The sequence below is a fragment of the Anser cygnoides genome, chromosome 19 (assembly GCF_040182565.1).
Source record: "Anser cygnoides isolate HZ-2024a breed goose chromosome 19, Taihu_goose_T2T_genome, whole genome shotgun sequence".
NCBI classification, from domain to species: Eukaryota; Metazoa; Chordata; class Aves; order Anseriformes; family Anatidae; genus Anser; species Anser cygnoides.
The window spans coordinates 11,008,716-11,034,793 of record NC_089891.1 but is presented as its reverse complement, the minus strand read 5'-3'; the positions used below and the strand labels follow the sequence as shown (position 1 = coordinate 11,034,793).

At 42.8% G+C, this 26,078-nt stretch overlaps 1 long non-coding RNA gene across 1 annotated transcript in view; it reads right to left on the bottom strand.

Annotated features, from left to right (window-relative positions):
• The window catches only part of LOC136786662 (uncharacterized), a 50,528-nt gene extending 30,538 nt beyond the window's left edge, over window positions 1-19,990 (bottom strand). The window contains exons 1-2 of the long non-coding RNA XR_010825935.1: window positions 17,843-19,990; window positions 16,239-16,312 (exon numbers count right to left, since the gene is read on the bottom strand). This is a non-coding gene — a long non-coding RNA (uncharacterized lncRNA). The remainder of the gene's footprint in view (window positions 1-16,238; window positions 16,313-17,842) is intronic.
• Window positions 19,991-26,078: the final 6,088 nt, after the last annotated feature.

Genomic DNA, 26,078 nt, shown 5'->3' with positions numbered 1-26,078 from the left:
CAGACATTGAAATTTCTGTGTAGGATCAGAGCCCTGATCCACCAGCCCAGTACATGGTCCCTCAGAGCAGGCATTTCAGAGGGAAGGGGGAGACTCAAAGCAGGGAGATATGGAAGAATCAGCTCAAGATTAATTTTCCAATTAAAGGAACCAGAAGGAAATCTATAGGCACAAACGTTACCCTCCAGCTCCCTATGATCAGTTCTCTCTCTCTTCTGCATCTCCATGTCTAGAGGTATTACACTGACCCAGGACAGCTTTACTAGTGTTGTAATAAACCACCATACCATACAAACAGTGACAACAGCACTTTACCACCTATCTCAGGACAGCAATGAATTAAAGAGGGTGTGATGATGAACAGGAGGTCCCCCCAAATGATACTTTCAGCCTATGTTTCCATGGTTTAATCTGTGTTTTGGTTCAACAGGGAAGAACTCCATGGTGGCGTGTTGTTTTAGTGGTTGGAGTATGACATAAAGTAAAACCCATAAGTTCAAAGTGTCTAGCTGTTTACGGGAATCCCACCACCCGAGAACTGGCAGGAGTGCCCCAGATTACTCATCTGCATTAACTCTTTGGATAAACATTTTCCTGTTGAGAGTAAGGTCGAGCTGCACATTCACTAACAAAAAACCATGTTCAAAAATAAACACAACGTATGTCTGAATTATGGGCTTATTTCATACAAAACAAAACAAAAAAGATATATTTACCCAAGGCAGCTCATCATGACATGTTCATTTTCCAGACTAGCAAGTTTTCCTTCTATGAAGGGATCTGGGAGGAATAATTACTAGGGAACAGAGATCTAAATATTAATGACTGACAGCCCCTCAAGAGGCAGGAACAGCATTAAACCATGCCAGCTACGTGAGACGTGAGCTTGAGGATGCTTTGTAACTCGTGCTCCACCACGAGCTTGGAAGGCGCAGGAGCTGGCAGACATGCTGGGTCTGCTGCAGTGCTTCTTCTGAGAACTGAACTGGGAAAGCGATCTAATGCTCTAATGGCAGAAACACCTACGTCTCCTACATATACCATAATAATTTATTGGCATCCATTGAATTTCCATGATGTCAAATAAGTGTGAAGGAAAATAGACCGCAGCTAAACGGAGGAAGGGAGTGTGTAGCAAAAACACAGGAAGGCGCAGTATTTTTCCGCTTTCTCCAAAGAAGGAGGCGGCACTTTTAAAAGTAAGGATTGAAACAGAAACCCAGCTTACAATGGTCACTGTTCAGAGATCCTGCTTTGGAGCAGACCCATAAGCCCACCCCATTTTGTAACTTGCTACAATTGCGTGCATCTAGCACTGAAGGTGAGGGTGCGTTTATGGCAGATAATATTCAGGCAGGGCAAAATGTCAGGGTAGTTGTCTGTCACATCTGGAGATACCTCTATCCCACAACATGCATTTAAAGACAATTCAGTAATGGCTGCTACAAAATATCAGAAGTCTGAAAGATCAGAGAATTGTGTTTGCAATTCAGCACACATCTGAATTGCTTTATAATATATATATATATATTCTTTTTTTAAACAAGCAAACAAACAAACAAACAGTAAAAGGGACAGACTTCTGGTAAAGCTCAGAGCTTATATGTTGCTTTTTAACAGGGATGCTTATAGTCCAGTGTTGCAGACGTCAGAGTCAAAAGAGAAGAATAACATGATGCTATTTACTGGAAAACAAACTGGTCCTATGCTCTGCAAATGTGAACAAGCCAGCAAATAATTCCCAAATAATCTAATCCCAGGAGCTTTCTGGGGCCTGCTGGCAAATCTCAGACTAAATTGTCTGGTCACCGAAGGAAACACAAGCAGTGAAGGGCTTTGCCATGAGGACCGTGCAGCAGACACCCTGACCTGATTGCAGGATGGAGCTGAGCCCTGACTTCCTGCTGAACAGACCCATCAAAGGGGTAGGACTGTCCTTTTCCCATAATTTTCCAGCTTTATCAGGTCCCTGCCAGGTGCCCCAATTTGAAATGGCTTTACAGCTCTAGCAAGCCCTGTCTCAACTCCTACAGAGGCAGCAGAACAGCCCTGCCATGTGCAGCGTGGTACAGCCAAACGCCCTCTAGCTCCTGCTTCCTCTGAGCCCATGCCCTTCATTTACCAAGAAATTCACACTCACAGACATCAGTAAAATTTTAGTGCTCTGTACATTTTCTCCCTTGCTTTAGCTCAGAATTCTGAGCTCTCCTAGCGCAGAGTTAGCAGAAGTTAGCCCTGATAACACAGTCAGATGGAAACAAAATCCACAGCCCTGCTAAGCAGAGATCACCCTGGCCTCACCCACACAGCGCTAAGCCTTTCCACCTTGATCCAGCTGCCTTGTTGCTATTTATGCACTGGGCTTAGGAGTCAGTTGCTGTTAACCAAACACCTGCAGTGACTTGAACCTTGGCTCACTGCAGCCCTTAACTCCTTCTGTCCCTGGGGCAACCCACCCATGGGCTTCCTGCCACATCTCCTTCTGCATCCTCCAGCCTGAAGTGCCAGGGTTGGTATTGAATATCTCTTCCTTAGAGTTAAACATGACAGATTTGCTCTGCACTTCATTTTAAATACACGGGTTAGGATCTTTTGGGACTGAGATGGCAAGCCCTGCTTCTCTGCCAGAAATCCCGGAGGCTTTCATTTCTGATCCTCCTGCCTGCAGTGTGAGCTGTGGCTGATGAACAAGGGCAAGGTTTCCCTTGCAGTCCTGCAGTTGGCCCGGGCTGACAATGGCTGCAGACCGACATCCCCATCCGGATCCCCACATATATAGGGAACTGATCACTTCCCCCAGCTGTCTCCTCCTTCCCCTGCCAAGAGTTAGCACCTTCTGTCACCAAAGCTGCTCGTGGAAATGTACCCTTCTTTCCCTGGTATTTTTGGGGGTATTTTTTCTGGAAGACTCTGGGAGATGCTCACAAAAACAGTAGTGGTGGGAAGGACAACACCAGCCTAGAAGCAATGCCCAGCAGCTCCTTCACCAGCACACTGGTGCCTGGAAGACAGCCGTCTGTCCCAGCTGGGAAGTGTGACTCCCTCTCTGCTATCCAGCAGCAATGTGGTCTGCAGAAGGGGACTTCCCTTCTCCATGGCTCAGCCTCCACATCTGCAAAAAATGGACCTAACAGCACACAACCCTTCCCCATACGCCTGCCTGGTTCACATGAACTGCCTGAACTCCTGCAGACAGCCAAGAGTCGCTAAAGTAGTAATTAATTTGTGCTGCTGGACCCGAGATGCCTTGAAGGCAACTGATATTTCAGGGGTGGATGCTCTGAAAAAATTGGCAAAATGTCATTAAACCTCTTGGCTTTGGCAAGATGCTGAAAACTGATTAGCATCTGTATGTTGGTCACACCATCTCCTCCTGGGCACAACAATTAAAGTTAAAAAAAAAAAAAGAAATTAAAATGTAACTGGAAAAAATAGTATATAATGCTGCTGCAGCTAATAAGTATTGTGTGTAACCTTCAGCTAGAAAAGGGATGACAGATAGGCCAGCAAAGCCAACTCAGAATTTTTGTATTGATTTAAAGCAGAGAAGCCACAGTTGGTAGTTTATCAATTCCAGTGGAAACCAAGGATCATGGAACTTAAAGATATTAATCATTGTGGATTAGAGAACCCAAGGCTTCTATTAATTTCCCTGTCTGATTTCGTTATCTTCTCAGATTTTCCTGTCATTTCTTTAAGACTTCTCTTGTAAATTTTGCGTTTAAAGCTGTAAGAAGGCCATTAGAAGATGGCAGGAGTCCTGTACTTTTCTCGTAATGAATTCTCAAGTTACACTGGGTTTTCCTATGCCAAACAAACTGAAGCCACACACAATTATACATCGGTTGCACTGAGCAGACATTCTTCGGTAGGATCTTCTATTTTTAATTCAGCTACTGCAATAAACTGGCTAAGGATTCTGGGCTTTACAGCCTTGTTATTTTGTATAAAAATAAAGCATTAGGAACAACTGCAGTGTAAACACACATGGTACATTATTCATGCAAATAATAATTTTGGTTTTGTTCTAATTGGGAAGACTTAGGGCGCTCTGGAAACGCTTACTTTCCATCGATCCAGCCTGTGCAGCTTTTGCTCCCTTTGCTCACACCACAGCTTTCCCCCATACGCCTGGGGTTCTTAAGTTCACCATGAGCAAAGGTGGTGGAGTTTGGCAAATGAAGAAGACTGCCTTTTTTTTTCCCTCTCATGCAGAATGAAAAATAATTTGTCAGCCTATGAAATCTAATCTGGGAAGCCAAACATTTTCCCCTCTTGTTTCCAGGGCAAATGGGAGCAGTTATCCCCTTCTGCCCAGGCAGCTGCTGCTTCTCCAGCACAAGTTGGGGAGCTGTAGAGGCTGCTGGGCCCGAAGCAGAAGTTACCATCCATTACCCCCATCCCAAGGTGGCTTCAATGTATTAGAAGAATTAGTCTTACAAGTTTCTAAAGACTACTGCTTTTCTGACAGGGTCCCTATATAATGAAATGAGCCACGTCTTTTAGGCTCAATACATATCCTGAGTAGTAGGAGATGGAAATCTGTTACCACCTAAGCACCTAAACCCCTTAAACAGACTATTTGTTTCACTTAAACCCCCTGCGATTTTATATCATAACAATTTGAATCCCCTCCCCTTGGTAACTGGGTAATCTCAGGTCATGTTTTCAAGCTTCTTCCTACAACCATCAGAACTTCACACTGACCTCCCCATCTCAATAAACGACTGAAAATGGCCCATTGACGTCAAGAGCTGGAGCCTTGGGCTGGCCAGCAGCATTCCCCTGGGCCTAAAGGTTCTGATTCACACTGACTTCAGGTCCATACCATTCAATTCAATACAAATACTGGTTTCACAACATCACATGTACTGGCTGGACAGTCCACTAAATAAAGAAAACACTTCCATAAAAGCTAGGAATTATTGTTAGCGTTGTATTACATTTATACATTTGTACCATTCCATTTGCAGGTTGTACTAAGGCAAAATCAACACATTCTGTTATTTTTTTTTGTTGTTATTTTTACTGTAGTTTTGCAATTCAGTGGCCTATAATAAATAGTGGCCTGAGGGAACCTCTGTTTGTAAAACAGAGTTCCTTATTCATCAGTCAGTCAATAGAGAACTTCTTAGTTTTGTTTTGTTCTCCTATAGCTGGAAACGTAACCCACTAGTGATGCTCAGACCGGTGATGACACTTATTTTTCTCAAGACGGAGAGAGAAAAAAGGGATTCCAAAAGTCACTAACTTAGGCATGAGGGAGGAAGAGGAGAGGAAAGTAGGAGAGATGCAGGAAGTATTTCTTTGATTTTACTTTATATGACAAGTCTGCACTTTTTAGTAAGGAACTGCTGTGCACCGCAGTATGCCAAAATTACTCAGGAAAAGCTTATTTTTGGATTCCCAAAGCCCTATTTTAAGATTTTTAAGCATGTCCATGCTGTCATTTGTTTCATTCAGTGCTGAATAATCTCCCCATTTATATACCGCCTCCTCCCCCATCCACAAAGTGAGCATATAATATATTACAGGTTGATTTCCTTTGATATCCCCACCACTTACCCCGATCTCTTTGTAAACGCTTTTACCCTGCTCCCAAGCAGTCTATTAAACAGCTCCCAGGCAGACCGTGGAGCTGGGCAGCAGGATAGCTTTGCAATAAGTCTTAAATTGAAAGCTCTGCTGTGTCTCCCCACTGTGAGGGCCTGCTGAGATAGGCTTCTTTTAATATTGCCTTAATAGGCTCTTCAAACTCAGTTAATTAAGTTCAGTATATCTAGACAGACTTTCATTGCCTGCAGAGACCATGTGTCTTGGCAAATGGGAGCCTAGTCCTGCAACAGTTATTATCAATAGTGGTTTAGAGAAAGTGATTACAGCACTCGTGAGAAAATGTAATCACCTCCTATGATTTTGCTTGCTCTGCACATTGCTGATGAAGATTGCGTTCAGCCTGATCTAGGAACAAGCCCAGCCACGGAGAACAGAGCAGAAGAAACCAGGGCTTCAGAGGGACCCAGGACCTGCTGGGGACCACTGCCTGCTCTCCTTGTATACGCTTAAAGAGACGAGCTGCTGGGGCTGTTAATCACTCAATTAGGCCCTAATTATCAACGCCCCCTGCATCAAAAGGCCTCCCATGGCCAGGGAAAGGCTGCAGCCGTTCACTTTGACAGGTGATGCCTTCTCCACATGCAATGCCCACAAAGGGCTCCTTGGAGCTGCCTGGGGGCTGCCCAGATTTTGGCAGCGCTCAGCCGCCGATCAAAGCCAGGGACCGTCTGGTTGTATGGCGTCTCCTCTGTCTGAGCACAGCTTTATTGATTATTCACCCAGCCTTGGGGCTAAAATGAAAGTCCTGGCCTTGGGGCATGGGGCAGGAGGAATGTAGAGTTCTGTTCTTTCCACTGACAAGATGAAGAAGGTGAAGAAGGGCTGGGATTTTAGCAAGCTGGATCCAAAATCCCAAATGTAAAAGGTACCAGCAGAATTCACACAAGTGCAGCCTCCAAAGTGAGCTCTGCAGGTCAGATTCCTCTCTAATGGTAATAACATCTCTCAGACAGAAAACTTGAAGTGAGACTCCCCAGCAGCTTGTCTTGACTGTAAGCCCGTTATCAACAAGAAGGTTACTGGAAGCTGCTCTGCATCTCTGCTCTTGTAGGCAGCTATACAGACAAGTAGAAATTAAGATGAAAGACAATTCTTGATCAGAAATCTCTATTTTGAGCAAAATACAGAAATAGATTTCATCCCTTCAAACAGGGTAAGTTAACACCAAAGGTTGTAAACATGGGCCTTTCCTTTTCTTCAGATGTGAATCTGAGGAAGATACTTGCTCCATCCTCAGTGTTAAACACATTTTTAGACATATTTTGGAAATTATTCTCATTCCCTGAAGTTCTTCAGTGTGAAGATCACAAATACATTTGCTAGCTCCTACCCTTACTGGCAGGGCTTAAATTTCTTAATACTTATGCCTTTGTATTAAAAATAGTTTGATATGACTCCGTCTATAATGATGGCTTAATTTTTAATTGATTTCTGACATTTAGCACGTGTGACTTGAATTGATTATTTCATGGAAGTTGTGCCTTTGAAGAGGAATAGAGGTCTTGGAGAGAACCATCAATTCATCACAAGAACATGGTTATCAGGTTGGAGCAAGAATGTTCTAACATTTACAAGGGCGTAAATAGGCAGTGGAAAACCAAGTTCAATAATCTGGCATTATAGGATGCTACAATAATACAATAATTCTCTCAGCCTTTCCAGTCCCCGTCTCATTTCCTGGGTTTTAACATTACTTTGGGTTATATAGGCATGCAGTGAGTCAGCCTGTATCAATTTTCCTAATCCTCACAAAATGTTGATAATTTGTTCAGCTGTTCTTTTTTAACAGAGTGACAGAACAAATGCGTAAGTAGATTTTTAGGTTAGTTATTTTTCTAATAGTTTCAAATTGGCATTCAGTTGAAAGCCAGAAAAGTTTGTGAGGACGGATTTGAATTCCAGTATCCACAGTAAAGGCATTTGGTGGCATACTTTTTATCCTTGATTACATGGTAAATGTTGAGACACAAAAAAGAAAGAATACTCTAGTCACCTTAGGGTTCCCTGAATTTGAATTCATAAACTTTTTGGCCTCAATCCTCTGTCTGTGTAATAGGAATCAGTCAGCATGGGCTAGTATGTGCATTTCGCACTTCTGATACTCATTTCTAAGGAGGTGAAATGTTGGAGATTAGCAGTATAACAGGACCTCAGCATTCTCAGGGTGGTGTTCAGGATTCCCCACTCCAAGAAATGCCACTAAAAATTCAAGGGAATAAAATTCCTAAATGGTTATGAAAGAACAACACAAAGAGAGAAGAAATGCACTCTTCATCTCTAGATCTTCAATCATCTTTCACCTGCATAAACTTGCTGTCATATACTAGTTGAAGATCACATGCAATTTTTTTTACCCTTTTAGGATTTCTTTTCTAGGCCTGCAAGTAAACATTCTGTAAAAGTTTCAGGTTATTTAAGAGAGTGCATAAAAGTTACTGTATATATTTATAAGTTATGTCAAGTTAATACATAATAGAATCCTACAGAGAAGATTCCTGAACTGGAAACCCTGAATTATTCTTGCAAAGCCTGAGAATAGTGCCAGCATATCTTACAGATGTGTCATCTGTTCTTTCACCACCTAGGATTAAAAGTAATTGAAAGTGACGTTCAAGGCAATCCTCATAGCCAGTTATTTGTTTTCTAAATAATAAGCTAGAAGATTTTACCTGCTGATTTCTTATTGCAATTTTGCAGAATATTACAAAAATTCCTATATTCTTCCAAGATTTTTAGCGCTACGTGAAAAGAAAGGAGTGAGGAGGTATTAGAGGAGTTCACATATGAAGACATTTGCTTAGTTGTTACTCTAAAGACGTATATTAGACCTTTCCTGTAATGTGAATAAAATAAATTTTGAAAGGTGGCAAAACTGTTTCAAAGGGGAAAAAGATCCAATCAAAACTGCTGGTTGTCCCTCAGACCTAATCAACCCTTTGGTTGTCAGTCCATTTGGGTGCCAGTACTTCCAACAGCCCTGTTCATCCTCAGTGCTCTAGCATTCTCACCTCCACTCCCTCCCCTAGCTTTAAGGAATTAAGAAGAAAAACAAAATGAAACAAAACAAAACAAATCAAAAAACCAAACCTACGTGTATCTATCTAGAGAAATACAGAGGGTGTCTCTAAAAAAAAACCACACCTGTTTTGCAAAGATTACATTACTGGATCAACCGATGCACTTTCAGAACGGATCTTAGACTAAAAGACTTGATATCCAGTTCAGAGTCTCAGGACTTACCGTTGGGAAGAGTTCTTACAAATAAAATGTACGACTTTCACCATGGCATTTTGTGGAAATCCTGGGCCCCTTTAAGTGAACCACAGAGATCCTGTCAACTTCAGAGAAGCTGTCATCCTTAATTACCATAATTTCATATGCAATCATGGCAATTGTGTGCAGGTGACCAGCTACATTTTCATACCTAATTGTACACGTAGATCTACCAGACTGCAATCATAGTGTTGCTTGCTTTGAGGTGAAAAATCAAACCCTGACAATATTTGATTGTCCAAACCCTACATATTTAATGGAGTCTCCTACATATTTAATGGAGTAAAAATGAATTAACGACTCCAAACCTCCTTTTCATAGCCCAGTATATCATGGAAAACAATCTTCAGAAAGCATTCTGTAGTGACTAAGCTTCTCATTAAGCAGCTACAGGAAATTCGGCTCCCTACTGCACAAGACAGCAGAGCTATAAAAGGGCCTTGTGAGCATACGTTACGTGCACTATTTTGAAAACAGGTCCCTGGGAGCTTTGGGTAGAAAGTTCTCCAGCTCCCTTCCGTGACTGCCTCCAGAGAAAGGGCCAGCCTGCTGTTTGGTTAGCAGGCTTTTTATGTCCCATTTGTAACTGAGCTTTTAAGGAACATGCAGGGAGTTTAATTCTTCTCTAGGTAACAGCAGAATAAAGCACTTGGGTGTCGGTAGGACCATCCTGTTAATAACATAAAGAAATATCTGACCTAGAATGAGGACAGTTTTTGATCTATGCCAAAAGCTGCTTTCAAAAGAAATCATTTTATCAAACTCAGAGAAGATTCACAGCAGATTTCAAGAGAGAATAGACTCTGAATTAAAGACACTGTGCATATTACTGCAGTGATGTCTTACAGATTGTCTGAACCGTAATGCAAATACGTGGTACTAAGACCACGGGGAGAGGAGCAATGAACCTGTTGTTTGCTGCGTGACTGCGGCTAGCAGTCTGCGGTGCTCCTGCCTGCACATCGCCAAACTGTCCTCAACTCGTGTCTTGCATTTGGAATAAAATTGGGGAGTAGTGGGGGAACAAAGACTTGTAGTTTCTTTATTCAATATTTTGAGAGCATTAAGCAGAACAAAGCTCTTTTTTTTCTCACAGTGATTTTAGTTGTTTCTGATATAAATTACATTGCAGCAGGACAAAATGTTAAAACAAATTCGTTCCATGATTGAACTGAGTGATGGAACCTTTGCTCTGCATTAGTCCAAAAATCATGGAGTGCTTGCATCCCCAGCACTGTGCTGAACAACAGGTTTTCCACAAGTGAGCAGGGCCAGACTCCCTTGGTTATAACTTACCCTGTAGAGTTTGCAATAGAGCTTTTGAATGTACTCATCAAGACTAAAGCAATGTATTCCTCTGCCTAAGGTAAGACTGTTCCAAAGATGCAATAAGCTTCAGAAGACATATGTACTATGTAATTAACCAAAAGCACAAGATGTGACAGAGGATGCATGGGGTAGCCAATGTGCCAGAAAAAACACGGGAGCAAGAGAGGGGCTCTCCTACAGACGGGACATAAGGGCCAAGGAACAGCTTGTGGCAGAGATATTGCAAAGAAGACTTGGATACAAGTACAAACTCTTGACTCACAGACTAAGCAAGGGAAAAAGTAGTACGTGATTAGAGAATGACTAACACTGGTCTCTGCTGAGCTCTGTGGCTTGGACACTTTGCTAAAGATTTTGTTGTAAGCTGACATTTTTCGCTCTGATTAATCCTTTCCAGTCCCTGGTCTCAGCTGACTCGGCTGAGCCCATTGGAAGCCATTGTTCAGCTCTCTGAACTTTATCTCTTTTCAGTGCTTAAATAGAAGACCCCTTCTCCCCCCACCTCATCCTTCTTGCTAAAAGCCTGTTTGTAAGAGCCATAATGAAACTCCAGGTGGCCTGGTGATTTTGAAGTAATCCCCTCAAGGATTTGAAACACTTGGTTATGCCTCATGCATTGTAACAACCCATGGATGTGATTTTCCTCTCTTTTTCTCTGCTGTGCTGGGTGATTTAATAAGTGCAGAGCATTAGACACTAAAAGAGTAGTACAGAAAAAAAAAATCAAAACAACTCCCTGAAACAAAACAAACTGCAGTGTGTGAGTATGGACAGTATATTCAGTGGTTCCCCACTGAACATTATATTATCTCCTGAGCCAACCTCCGCTGAAGAGAACAACAGATAGCTCTAGAGCAAAGTCCTAATCCTAGATCCAATACCCAGACCCAGACCCAGTATCAGGGGCTACATCTGGTCCCAATTGTTTTTTTCCCTCTGTCATGAACTGAAACATCGCCCTGGCCAACTCTTAGTACCTCTGAGCTTGGGAAAAAGCGAGAGTCAGGTCTCAAACATTTCACCTGGGCCCCCTCTCTAAAGAAAACAGCAGAAGAGGAACAGAGTGAAATGAGTTTTCAAGGCTGAAAAAAGGCTGTTTCAGTGTATTTGATGAGTTTCCAGAGGTCTGTTTGCCACATGTGTAGAAGGCCAAGGCAAGCACAATAGAGGGGGAAAGCTTAGAAAGGCACCCGCAAGATTACAGGGCTCGGGATGCCATCAGGCTGCCATCGCTACCTGGCTACTTCCAGTAACACATTTCCTAACCCGAGCCTTGGCAACAGAACATTTCTTGCTTTCAAGCAAAGAAGTGAAAGGAGATCAATGTTTTTGCTAAAGATTCCTGAAATCAGGAATTATGACATTGTCTAGAAAACAGTATTTCTCTAGATTATTTCGCTCCGGGAACATCCAGCTATTTCAGGTGATGAGGAGATGGTTGGCAAAGCATTCATGCAGTGCCATTCCCAATCCAGCTCTGCCTCCTTACTGCTTTTCTTTGTGTTGCTCTTGCAAGAAGAGGGGTTATGGAGGACCCAAAGACTAACTGGTAAAATCTGCTGCTGAAAAAGGAGGCCCAAAGGCAGAGGAGATAAAGCATAGAGAAACAAAAAGTGAAGCAGGAATTTCTGTAAAGCCATAGACACTGTCTGACTGTGGACCTCACCGTTCAGTAACATTACTGAGGCTGAGAACTTACCCCAACTTATTAAATTATTTTGGATATTTTTTTCATGGATTATATGGAATTGTTAATATTGTTAACAAAAATATGAGAAGTAAAAACAGGATGTGACTTGGGGGGGGGGGGGTAGGGGATTAAGTATTAACTCTTAATTAGAAATAGTGAAATAAGACCTACATTGCCCTACACCCGCCAACTCGCCGTCATGGGCTGTCTCCTCTTAAACATCTGGTGCCGGTCACTGTCAGACCTGGGCTACCAGTCTGCATGGATTACACATCTAATTCATTACAGTCATCCTCGTCTTCCTCGCGGTGCTTTCCTGGGGTGCAGCACATTGTGCTCAATTGGTTCCACCAGAAAGGAATTTTCATGGGAGAAGCAGAATGAATAAATTACCAGCAAATTGCTATTGGCAGGAAGAGATTGGGAGTGAGAAGGAGAGAAGGACCTGGAGACAGGGAAAGAAAGAGGGAAAGAAAGAAAGCATCATCGGTGCTCATTGAATTGCTTGCCTAATTTTTGTTTGAGACTCCCAATCTGGGGCAGCAGCTGCTCCGATGATGTATTACAAACGACTTATTGCTGTAATGCATCATGGAGCTCCATTGCCCTGATGACATGTTACTGTAATACATCATCAGAGCATTGCCCAGCAGGAACAGGAGTCCTGGAAACTGAACAGCTCCATAAATTTTAGTACAGTCCCCCAAAAAATTGTTGTGAATTTCTTTTCTGCTCTATTAAAGATTTAAGCTTCCAAAAGTGTGGGCCAGAGCAGGCCCTCATTAAACAGGCTCCGATGGTTTCATAAGTCCCCTAAGTCATTAAAAGTTTTAATATAAGAGATTAACTATTGCTATTGTTGCTCGGTAAGAATAAATTATCTTTAAATATTTTTTTATGCCCTCCTGGTAGCGAGTCAGGAACCTGAGCTTGCATGCAAGGAGGACCCTGGCTGTGGAGCTGGAGAGAAGCAGAGTTCCCCTTCGTTAAAATTAAGTGTGCAGCTTGAACAGCAAGGCTGCCCTGTGTGACTCCACTCCTCTGAGCTGCGTCGTGAGCTCCAGACCTCGGTGGAGTTGGTGCTAGAGCCACATTCAGGCAATCTGTGTGGCTTCGATCTATTGTAAGAAGAAACCACAGATGTTCAGTGTGTCTGGTAGTTAATTCCCCAAAGCCCACAGGCTGTGCTGTACAGAAGAATGAAAACATTTTGGGATGGATTCAGTAAAGATACTAGCAGCATAAAGAGGACCTGTGTGGACTAAACGCAGAGTTGCAATCCCAAAACCTCTATGTTTGGGTCAGACTAACCCTAATATCTGACAATCCCAGAGACTCTTCCAACTGCCAGGTGCCTCAGGGGTCCATGCAGGACTGCTGGAGCTGGGGACCCCAAGGCGATATGACCACCTAGAGACATGTTGAGCACATTGTCTTGGAAGGTGGTGGAGAAAGGAGGCTGCTGAGACCCGACTGAGTCACCCCAAGAGTGCTGGGGATGTGTCCGCTGTTGCTGCAGGGAAATCAGAAACTGCAGAGAAATGTAACTCCTTGGAGGACAGCTTAGTAATTAGATATCGCTGCAGATCTCAGATAATACTACATGAGCTCACAGACGGGCAGGTGCAAACAGAAGGGATGAGCTGAAAATCGGGGCTTTAATTTTCCCAGCACAGCAACCAGATCTTATTAAGGCGCAAGTAGGTTTCGCATACAGACATTCTGCAAGACATCGATGTTAAAAATAGGTATCACATATCCTTGTAGTTACTGTATCAGAGACAAGAGGGACTGTTCCATACAGAGAGGGGAGTGTACAGATTAAGAAACAAGAATTAAAAATTAAAAAAAGAAAGACAAAAAGAAAAGGAAAGAAAGACAAAAGGAAAAGGAAAGAAAAAAGGAGGAAAAAGGCAAAGAGCATTGCAATTTTACCTGTCTTTAGGTTACATGGCAAACGTGAGCATGCCTTTCACACAAACTAACTGGAAAATTCACCATGGCACCATCGGGTGACTCTGAGGAGGTACCCTTGGGCTTTCATTAAGAAGAGCCTTTCGCAGACGGCGTTGGAAACTCAAAGAGGGAATTGCCAGCAATTTCCTAGAAGCACACTTCGCGGTACAGTATCAGCAAACTGAATTTGCCTTGGAAATGCCACCGCAGCTCAGGCTGGGTGGTGCTGCCTGCTATTTTGTAGTTATTTTTGATCCAAGATTAAGTGTCTTTTTATTTTGTTGAAATGGATTTTAATTGAATGTGCTGCTCTGCTCGAGGTGCACCAAACTAACGTGGTTTGGTGTTTTTCTTTCCCAAGTCCTAGGGGAGCGTGCCCCTAGACCAACATTAGACTGTTTTGTTTTGTGTTTTTTTTTTTCTTTTTTTTTTTTTCCCCTTGGTCAAAAGATCCAGTGTGTGCTAATTCTGTCGTACTCTCTCTCACTCAATCACTCATATTCAGTGCCCCCTAAAGAAACATTGCAGAAGCCAGAAGGCTAAGAAATTACCCAAATGAACTGCCTGTGCTTTGCCCTCACATATCACATACTGAATTGTTGCCACCTTGCTGGTAAAATTAGCCACGTGTTTCACAGTGTTACCTTTACTTATCAAATAACAGAGAAGGTGCTGTGCTATGCTATGTCAGGTCAAAAAAATATCCAAAATTGGTACCAATCAGGGCTCGAGGACTTAAGAGAGAGGGGGAAAGGTACCTTGAAGAACTATGTTAGCTAATCTTTTAAATCAAATATTCAGAGGTCTGTGCTGACATGGGGTGGGTATGCCTTCTCCATCCAGAAAGGTATCTGTATACATGCTTAATTTAAAGACAAAAAGTGGTTCTAAGTTCAACTGAAACCCACCGATTTTATGCCTTTGCAAACTCGGGTCTTGACTAAATTGTCCTGAATGCCGAAAGGGGTTCAAGAAACAGTTTATCTGATTAAAAATGCAGTTTTGCAGTGATCTTTCTTTGATAGAATGGTTTTTTAAAAGAAAGCATTTTAATTTTTCACTTCTAAAATCTGTCTCAAAACTTGTTTACATTTTAAAACAACAATAAAACAAATGGTTAAATCAGAGAAAAGAAAAGGACTTTTTTTCCTACGTCTCATTTCTGTTTTCTATCTCAGTATGGAATCTAAAGGCATTTGCTTCAAGTCAACTCAAGTAATAATAATAAAAATAAATAAATTTGTTCAGCCATTGAGCTGAAAAATCAAATTTTCATACAACTTCATGTGTAGAACATATTTCTTTTGCCACAGTTAATGAAAGCTGATGATCTTTGCATCTACTACCTAGGGGTAAATTCTTTTCAATCTAAACACAGAAGAAGGCAAATGAGGAGATGGCAGCACTCTGGCTGGTGGGGAGCAGGAGGAGAGGACGTGTGCTGTCCATGGGTTTCCTGAGTTATCAGGGCAGGCACCAAATGGAATTTACCTCCCACTGCAGCTGGCTCATCATCCTTGGCAATGCGAAGGCCACAGAAATTCTGCTTAGGAACAGGCCTCTTAACATCTGATCCAAACTTTTCCTCCACGACCATGATATCTTCATTTTTCTTAGACTACCTAAATTAGAAGGCCACTAAATACAATTTATGGATGTAACTGAAGAGTTTTCTGCACTAACAAAATGATAATAACAAAAGGAAAAACTATTGAAATCCTCAATTTTGAGAGTAATGCAGGTCTTTTGCCTGTGGCTTGACTACCCTGCAACCTGCTGTCTTTCCCACTAAAATTCATCCACCTCTGCTGCACCTTGTTGTACCCTACCTGGGCGACTGGTTTTACATAAATTGTCAGAGGACTTAAGATTACCCGAGGCTGAGTTTGAAGTTTCTGTATATTAAAGGTTCCCTGAAACATGTGAGATTCGGATTATACATGATAAAATATTACACACTGAGGTTGCATTTGTAGCAATGCCTCGTGCAAAGCATCCCCTAATTTCAAACAGAGCAGCAAAAACCACAGCATTCCCCTGGGGCACCGACCCTTCCTGGTCATTCTGTTGTTACAGTGGAGTCTTTGCTACCCAGTTCTGGGAATAAATGGAGTAGCTTTTTGTATTTCACCAAATCCAGTCGCTTTGGTTAGAGTTTGATTTGTGTCACAGAATTTTAAAGACTAAACTACAATGAAAACATAACTTAGTGAGGTGATGAAGACACCACACGAATAATGACAGTGAAAGCTCACAAGGTGTACAAGGGAGAACGTGAAGCAGGGTGAGTGCAGCCAGTTGCCCATCCTCATACAGGTGATGCAGCAACCGGACCAAAAATCACAAGATTGAGGTTTTATGGGTTTTCACTCACTCTGAGCTCTGTCTTTGGGATAGGGCGAATCTCATCAGCATCTTCGCTGGAGTAAGAGTCTGCAGCCAAGTCTCCTGTTACGTCACCAGCAGAGGAAAAAAAAAAAAACACAACCCTTTCAGTTCCCCAGCCTTCTGCAGCCCAATTTATGTCCAATTTGCAGACTTTCAACATAGCAGCCTCACAGTTCATAAAATCAAACTCAGCCAGGGCTAAGTCTCTGGGTAATGGATTTAGGATCACTCGAGGTGTTACCGGCAGTTCATGATGGGTAACTTTCTTGTTAACTAAAGTCCCTTTAGCTAAATGAGTTCCAGGTTTAACTCTCCCCAGCCTTCACTCTCCCTACCCCCCCACGCCCCCACCTTTTTTTTTTTTCCCCCTTTTTTACTTTTTTTTTTTTTCCTTTTTGGCAGCACCGCTCTGGATGGGAAGGGAGGGGGAGAGGAGGTGGCACAGGACTTTTTATTAGCCTGCGCGTGGAGGGCTTTTCATTGCGAGGGCTATGGGGAGCGGAGACAGAGGGAGAGCGAGGGGAAAAAAGAGGTGGGATAAGTTGGTCTTTGTGTAAGGGGAAGGTGCTGAAAGGAAGGCTGTGTGCTGGGGCCGGGGGATCAGCCCTCTGGCTCCACTTGTCTACACAGGGACTATGGAGACAGCCGCGTGCGTAGACCGGTGCTTTTTGGTTTCCGCAGGTAACTGCGAGCGCTGCGGGGAACACGGCCAAGGAGAGCAAACCACAGATTGCACGTGGGGAGGGAAAAGTGGCCCCTCGCGGCCAGCGCCAGGGTCCTCGGGGCCGGCAGCGCTGCCAACGGCCCCGGCCTCGCAGCAGGGAGGGGATGGCTCCCGTCAGCCGCCGGCCCGAGCTGACAGAGCTTCAGCACAGATCAGCTGTGTGTTGCTACTCCTTTGATGTCGGATTTTCCAGCTGAGAAGCCACGCTATTTATCTGGCAGAAAATAACAGCTGAACGTGGTGCAGGGAGGGGACGCATCATTTGCAAGCACTGCTGAGCTTGGGGGACCACCATCCTGAGCAACCCATCAGGTTGCTTTAAATCGCCCTCTCCATCTGATAAGTTTGCAAAATTTGAGTAAACATTGTCAAAGAGCTGCTGGAAGATGCTCTGTTTTCTCCCTTCTCTCCTGGCTCACCCCCCACCCCATCTCTTGAAAGAGTGAAGGGCGAAGCAGAGCTATGGGAGCTCCCATGCACCGTTCACCCCAAAATATCTGATCTGAAATTTGTCAAGGCGAATGGAGGGACTGTTGCTGAGTCTCGTTTAGCATCACATCAGGGATTCAAGTGGGATGAATGCGTGCCGGTGGGCTGGAACTTCTCTGGGGCAGGAGCAGTAAAACAACATTAGGAACAGGACACACTGAATTGCCAGCCCTTCCTGTAGGGTGAGGGAGAGCAGCGTGGCCCTCAGCAGGTAGGATGCAGCTCCAGTTTATGGTCAGAGGAGGCCCTCTACAGACACGGCTACAACGCGGCGTTTGGCTGCAGACGCCAGCTCCCAGAGCCTCCCTCTTGTTGCCAGATCCCCCACCCTGGAGGGCCAGGGGCCCAGCACGAACCCTGCCAAGCTCTCTGCCCACCTCCAACCACCATCACCCTCTTCTTTTTTTTCGGTTCCTCAGACAAAACGACAGATGCGGGCATTTGAGAGGCTGCATGGCACCTTTGGGGCGCCCGCAGGAGCTGAGGCAGGACCAGGCCGCCACAGGCCGCACAGGGCAGGCAGGGCTGCACCGAGGCCCCTTGGGCTGGAGCTGTTGTGCCACAAACCAGCACAAGGCGTTCAGGTCAGGCTCCATGTGGTGGAAATCAGCACTAATCCTGTGAGCTGCAGCTAAGGATGTTTCCATGGGATTTTAGTCAAGCACGCCTGACAAAAAACCTTTTATACACCAAGGCAGGAAGAGAGCACATTAAACCAACTCTTCATGACAGAGTGGCCTTCCTAGTCATTTATTATCATCTATCTGCAGATGATTTCTTATCCTTCTTTTTCTCCTCGTCTTTGGTTTCTATTTTCTTTTGCTTCCACACAATTCACTTCTCTCCCTCGAACAGCGTTTCTGACAGAAATAAAAAATGTGGCAGTTGAGATTTGTTTTGTTTCTAACCAAAGCAACCACTTTGTCATTTCTCTTTGGACGACCACTTCTTTCAAACATTTACCTTCCGAGTGTTTTCTTTTGTTGAAAAAATAATCGCCCCGGGAGCTCTGTGCCTCCTTTCTCTGTCCTGTACAGCGTGGCCTAAGGGACAGGGTTTGGCAGCCCCAGGGCTCACAGCAGCTCCTTCCAAATGTTTCTCCCCATGGCAGGATAGATCAGAACTAACCAGGACAGTCAAAAGTAAGTGGTTCTTAATGGGGAGATACTATTTTAACGAGATCTAACCTATTTGCAGGAGAGGGTTTGTCTGCAGCAAGGTTCCTCATTTGATATATGTCGGAGGTGAAACAGTATTTTAAAGCTGTTGAAATGCCCCGTTTCATCATCTTACTATCAAAAATTGGCCCTGTTTTCTGGTCCAAAGCAGCATTTTGGTTTGAATCTGAACCAAGGTAAAACACTATCATTACTGAAGGGCCCCCAAGAGAAAATGGTTAAAATGAAAATAGTGCATTTGGCATAATACATATAGCTTTGCTGTCGGGTTTTGAATTTTTTTAAGTATTTTAGCATTTTTATCCATTGTTTCAGCTCAAGGCAGAAGAAAATACCAAACTCCCAGACACTCTCAGAATCAGTAGGACCTCTCCTCACCCAGTTTTGAACACTTTTCTCACACCCACATGTGTGCATGCACACATACAGCTCTGGCTGAGGTTCAAGAAGCAAACAGCTATGGGGTTTCTGTATTTCCCTGCAGCAGAGGCAGCGGTGAAGCTCCGGTGGTTGCTGCAGAGCTGCAGCACTGCAGCCCTTCAAAAACATCCCCTGCAGGTTGCAAGATGGGCTGACCCTCCTGCTCCTTCCAAACAGTGCTCCTGAAGCTCAAAGGTGAAAATGCCTCAAGAGGGAAAAAAGGCACGGAGATGAAACTTCTGCTGTGATCACCTTGCTCATCACCCACCACCTCACCAGCCCCGAGCCCACTCCAGTGCTCTGCTCACGCAGCGTTTGGGCACTGTACGATGATTTGTTTTCTCCCTTGCCCATGCTCTTGTTACTGGTAATGCTGCTATTTTGCCAGTAGCTCTCATCACAAGCATGGATCCAGTGGTGTAAGGTGCTGCACAGAGAAGTGAGCTTGCAATCTAAGTTTAGCACACCCTACAGCCCTGCGGATGGGTGTGCGTTACATTCTGGCTGCAATAAAATTAGCCCAGTAGTGATTTATTATTGATATCAAATAAAAATCCAATTGATAATCTAGATTCTCTACCTCCAGGAGAATATTTTCTTTCCTTTTTTAAGATGCCAGCCAATGTTTTATAATCACAGCCTCTGAGAAGCCTGAAACTATAAATGGAACATTATAGTAATTCAAGTGGAGAACTCTCTTCCACTCCATTTCATCGCTATTTGTTTTGAGTAACTTATATTGTCATCCGAGCCTTTTTTCCTCCTGGAAGGGTGCAGCTCCACTCATTGTGGTTATGCCAGCTGCCTGCATTAGCTCACTGAGCGCACTCCCTGTAGCCCAGCTGGGTATTGTCTTTCAAACTAAACAAATAATTTTATTTTAAAAAGAGAGGGAAAGAAAGAGAAAATGTCAGCCAGCAACCCCGATTCCCCATAGCTCCGTTTTCGCTGGCTTTTGTGACCACTGTGGCCGAGGTGGTGTGCTCTGTACACAGGGAGTGACTGCCTGACAACAACAAGGACTGATCTCTTACTAAAATCTGCATTTAAATACATATATAAAGGGATTTTTTTATTAACTTTAATCTGCCTCTTTTCTGGGGAACCATGATAATGGACAGATAATGATATGACAGGGAGGAATGGTTTTAAAATTAAGAGAGGAGATTTAGATCAGATGTTAGGAGGAAACTCTGTGCAATGAGGGTGGTGAGGCCTTGGCCCAGGCTGCCAGAGGAGCTGTGGGTGCCCCATCCCCGGAGGTACCCAAGGCCAGGCAGGGGGTCCCTGCCCATGGCAGGGGATGGAGCAAGGTGGGCTTCAAGCTCCCTCTCAAACCAAGCCATTCTATCATTCCACACCAGTCTATTTATTATCTATCAGACTGGATCAGGCCCATGTCCACCATCCTGGTGTCACATTTTGGCAGAGACCAGCACTTCACGAGAAAGCACAGGATGCCAGGGTGACAGCAAGTGTGGAGACGATGGCAACAGGCTCGTCCAGATTCTTCAAGTCAGATACGGCAGATTATGGGAATTTAATTCCTTGAATGCTAAGCATATGTGTATGTGCACATGCATGTGAGAATATACATGTGTGTTAAGAAGCCATTGTTAATAAAAACAAAAATGATATTGATAGTTGATTACTGGTTCTGTTTTTACCACTTCATACTTGATCACAGTGAAATTCCAAGAATATAAAGCTAATCTTTCAATTCAAGTGGGATTTCAAGCTTGACTCTCACTTTTAAAAAATGCAAATAACTAATTTGAGTCAGGATAGAGACCTTTTGAATACCAAAGTAATATTAAAATAAAAACATAGTTTCATGTTATGTGAGTATCAATATCCATTGATTAAGGTCTGATCTTTCAAAAAATAACATGTAATAGTTATTCACTTTAAATGTTAACTACTGTTAACTGGTAGGCATGTTGGCTGCTTTTTAAATAACTTAATTGCTTTTCAAAACATTTGTGGTGAGAAGGAAACTCCAAACGTATGGGACAAAGCTCTATTCATATTAATAGCAGGCAGTACTGTCCCAGACCGCTGTACAACACGGCACAGCATGGACTTGCGGATTTATTGAAGAGGTCGGAGTCATGGAGGTTTATTCCTATGTCCTTCTTTGCTTCTTTATCTTCATCTTCTCCTCTTTGTTTCTCAGTTTTGCCAACTATAAACCACAGATAATAAAACTGACAAACCAGCCTAGCTCTTAAAAACAGAAATTTGCTGTTACAGATTGTAAGAAATTTTCAACTGTGTGTTCTTCATACAATGAACGTTCTACCTGATTAGATGATTACTATAATTGATATCAGAAATTGATATAAATTTTCTGAAAATATAAGTGCTATTTCAGAGCAGTTGCAAGTCTTGAAGGAATCTGATCAGCTGTAGTAAATAACCAGGAACTTCATTAATTTTCACTGCATATCTAAATATAATATTTATAGATAGAAATACATAGAGCTTTTAACTCTGTATGCAAACCAACATTCATTTCAGAGAATACAAATCTTTCAATTAAAAGTCTTTGAACTGAAAATGTGCCTGCTGTGAGTAACATAAGATGTAAGTGTATCAAGTGGCATGGGCACCAAACTAAAAATAGATAAATGAATTCTTAAAATTATAATCAAGCAGAATTTCCTTTCTTTCTACTTCTGTAAGTAGAACTGGGAAATCTTTCTCGTCATTAGGAAAGCCGTGAAGGCATAGAGCGGGAGCTAAAGCAACTGCAGCATCCATCAGGCAGGTTTGTGAGGGATGAAACCCCACTACAGGTGCTGACACATGCTCTAGGGCCAGCCCCATACACTTTGCAAGCCCACGCTCACCATTGCTGCACTCTTGTTAGAATTATTTTTCCTCTTTAGCTCAGACAAAACAGCAACATTTGCTTTTCTCTGTTTTCTTTCTTTTTTTTTTCTTTTTTTTTTTTTAATATTCATGTAGACGACCACTTGCTAGGCACACCATCACACTTTCCGTTCTCCTCAAAGGAAGAAGGAAGGAGAATCGATGCTACTTGTAAACCTTGTTTCCATGTTTTCCTTTTTTTTTTTTTCTTTTTGTCACTTTATTTTAGCACACCAGTAAAACTCTACCACATAACCAACTTTTAATTTAGGCCAGCTGACGAATACAGCCTAATAATAGCTTAACAACAAATAACTGTGGAAAGGACAGTCTGTATTGATATTAAGCTATTTAAAATGCCTCATTTCCCTCTAATTATAAAAAGAAAAGCAACTGAAAACAAAGTAAAGGTGTGGCACAACCATTAGCGCCTAACCAAAATTCCTACATGCAACCTCCCAGAAGTGTGGATTCGGCTAGAGTACAAGTAAAATACAAAGTGCCCAAGCTTTTGTTTTATAAGGCAAAAAAAGCTAACCAAAGTGTAGTTTGTAATTCTCTTGCTAAGGCAATATGAAGGAGAGAGAGAATGGGCCTGACCAGCAAATAATTATTCAGCAAAAAATACGTGCAGGTGAAATGAAACTTCATCTTTGGTTTGGAACTTCTTAGCCTTTGAATGTATTTGCAAGAAAATTGCAGCAAATTTCCAGTGAAACTTCTCCCATCGCACCTCTTGTTAAGGTTCCACCTCATAACGTCAACATGAAATATTTTCAGTTGTGAGGGAAGTATATATATTTTTTTCCCTGCACAAAATATTTTGCCAAAAAATATAGTAGAGCTGCAAGATCTTTCAAGCATCTCTTCAGGTGTCTCAATCTCCATCATTTATAAAATATATATTTTATATATATATATATATTATATATATATATATATGTTTTCTTAGTCTCAAATTGTTGTTTTTACCTTAGACAGCACTCAAACTATCTGCATATTAGACAGTATTTAAACTATCTATCTGCACATGAGTCAGTCAGGGAGGCCACAAGTAGTGCAACTTTGGGTCATATCCCAAGGAAAATACCATCTGAATTCCCTGGAAGCACCAGGAAAATGAAGGGACATCTGGGGTAGGCCCCATTCTTTCAGTGAAAGTCCCCGGAGAACATTCATAGGTGGCCGTAGGCCCGCTCTGAGGAGCTCCATGCAAACCTATCCCAAAGGGACCTTCCGAACCCACGTTCTGGTGAACAGCAGGGCCAAAGCAGCTGGGACGGGGACTGACGCCCGGGCGATGGGCCCAGCAAACACGTCCATTTCCAGTGACTCTAACAGTCGGGAAAGAATCTTGACAAAACAAATGGCTCCCCATAAACATGTCTAAGGAAATTAAGATGCTACAACTGATCCGCTTTAATAAAATTACGCAGTCGGCTCTGTTTCCAAAGTTAGTCACTGTATTTTCTGCATCACGCCATGCAGAATCCTTCCTAAAATAAACGGACTGATTAAAATTCCATTATCCTGACAGTTCACAATAAACCATGGGACCAATGATCCCCTTTCTTTTTAACCATTTAAGCCATTATAATTAATTCTGGATTTATGTCATTTGCTGGTAAATGTTACGATCACCTTACTAACTACTTAAACAATTTCAAACAGTTGCACTCGTTCTCAGACATGTAAGCAATGGACAATAATTGAACTATTTAACCTGATTCACATTTCATGAAGTTTCCTTTATACACAAAGCTCAGTATTGAGTTGCTGGGGTCTAGTTTGTTTGTCTTTTTTTTTTTTTTTTTCAGTATCTAATTAAATGTTCATTAAAAAAAAAGTTAACACTTTGGAAAAAGATGGGGAAGTGTCTCAATTTGCCTTCATGATTATTTTTGTCTCACATTCAACTTGTGAGTGGAAAGAGACCTCCTGAAGAACATTCTTTTATATTATTATTTCAAACATGCTAAAATAATGCCAATATTTTTCTTACCAAATTTTCTGCAATTTACTTTTGCCCAAAGTCAACCTTCCTTAGCATGCCCTGTGTTTTAGGATGACAACCACTACACTCATAAAAACACATGAAGTTATAACCATTTTTCCCAACGGAATCACCTTTTGCTCAGAATGCTCTAGTTTTTACAGCAAACACACCAAGAAATGAAACCAATCCTACAATCGAGCTTATTCCAGGTAAAACTATTTGAGACTTCCTTTGGCCTCTTTCTGCCACCCCTCCTGGCCCAGCCGTGCCAGAGCTGCTCCCACCAGACCCCACCATCCTGGCTCGGGAGGGCGCTTGGCCATCACCACTCTCCAGCCCCTGATAATCTCCCAGTTCTCATGACAATTGTGTCACACCAAGCACAAGTCTTGGTTTGCTGTCAACCCCTCCTGACCTGGCCGCCTTATTCAGGCAGGACTGCTTGAATCAATTTTCATAGGACTGGGGGGTTGCGAGATCCCCCCTTGTCCCAGTCTGTGGCCAAAACGATGAGATGCATTTTTTCTACACAGTACAGCGATTGTGCAAAATATGAAGAGAACAGCTAGCTTGGAGAAGGTGGATTTACTAAATCAACTGCTCTCTTGCCTGTATTTTGTGGGTACAATTTCTTCTGTACATTAAAATTTCCAAAAAGAAATCTAAATAAAAAATGAGGTGATACAATGCTAATAAAATTACCACTTAAATAGACTGGTCTTGGTTTTGGAAAAGAATTTCAAAATTTTAGCTGTAATTCAAAAACTGTGATTGCAAACAGAGATATAATCTCCAAATATTTTAGAAGGTGGAAATCCATTTTCTAACCAGCCCTACTTATGACTGGGTAGATGGTTTACTTATCCAAACTAACACTGACCTTCAAAAATGTTAGGGTTGATGTCAGTGTTTGGGCTGAGGTTTGGTTTGGCTAGTTCTTATTTTTCCATAGCAGTTTACCCATCCCTAGAAGAGATGCAGCTCTGAAATGAAATGAAAAGAATAATGCTAAGCACACATAGGCCAAACCGAGCTTCTGCTTAATAAAAATAATAAAAAACCCTCTTAACTCATCTTTATCTGGTTGCGCACAGTGCTTTTTAACACAGCAGCTGATCACATTATGAAAACCATCAGCCATAATAGCAATGCCTGATGAAAAGGAGGAAAGAAAACAGATTTATTAAACAGCTAAACTTTGTTTACATTGATAAATGAGCCTTTCTAGAGATCCCAAAGTTCATTTTAAAACCCTTTTTTAGCAGCTATGTAGCTGGCCAGCTGCGGGAACCTCCTGGGATTCCCCCAGTGTCGTTCGCAGAAACCTTCCTTCTAAGTTTCTCCCGAGGTCTCCTGAGCTGTGCCCAGGTGCTGAGATTTAAGGATGTGCTATTCCTCACATCGGCTGCACAGGATGGACTCTCGCCCATACTGTCAGCACCCTGCGAACAAGAAAAGGCCTTCTTTGTGCGCTCTCTCAAGGCCCTGCACTGTGGCTATCTCATTCTGTTTCGAATTAACATTGGTGGCGATTTCCGCTGGGTTTGCTTTGTAGAAAGACCTCTATGTTCTGCGGCGGCTCTCCGATTGCAGGGCGCCATGGGAGGCTGCAGGCAGATGCAAATAGTGTTGTCTCAGGTCGCTGCCGTGGTTTTGCTCGCCTAGGAGGCTTAGAAGCAAAGAGATGGGGGTTCGGCCATTAGCGGGCCGGGTGGGCACAAAGAACAGAAAATTGGGTTTTAAGATATAGGGCGAGCTTTCCACGATGTGTTTTGTGCCAAACAGCGATGACTGCAACGTTGAGTGCAAAAATTCTGTCTTCCTTCCTTTGGCCTCCAAAAAAGATGGAAAGGTTGTGCGTATTCATTGGGATAGCTGCAGAAATCAGAAAGGATGAGGCTAAAATACATTATTGTTACAAAATATGCAGGACGGGATACAAAAGCCCAATAGTGTCTAGTGAAAGAGCTGCAGAGAGTATTAGATCACAACCTAGACGTGATATAAATTTTAATCCAAGGTGCCGTGTTTAGACAAATCATTCCTGAGTCGTGCTCCAATCTCAGAGGTCCCATGTACTCCAACCACCAGGAAACGTGCGGAGCGAGGGGCAGCGCCTGGCAAGGAGTGCCGACTTCCTGCGGC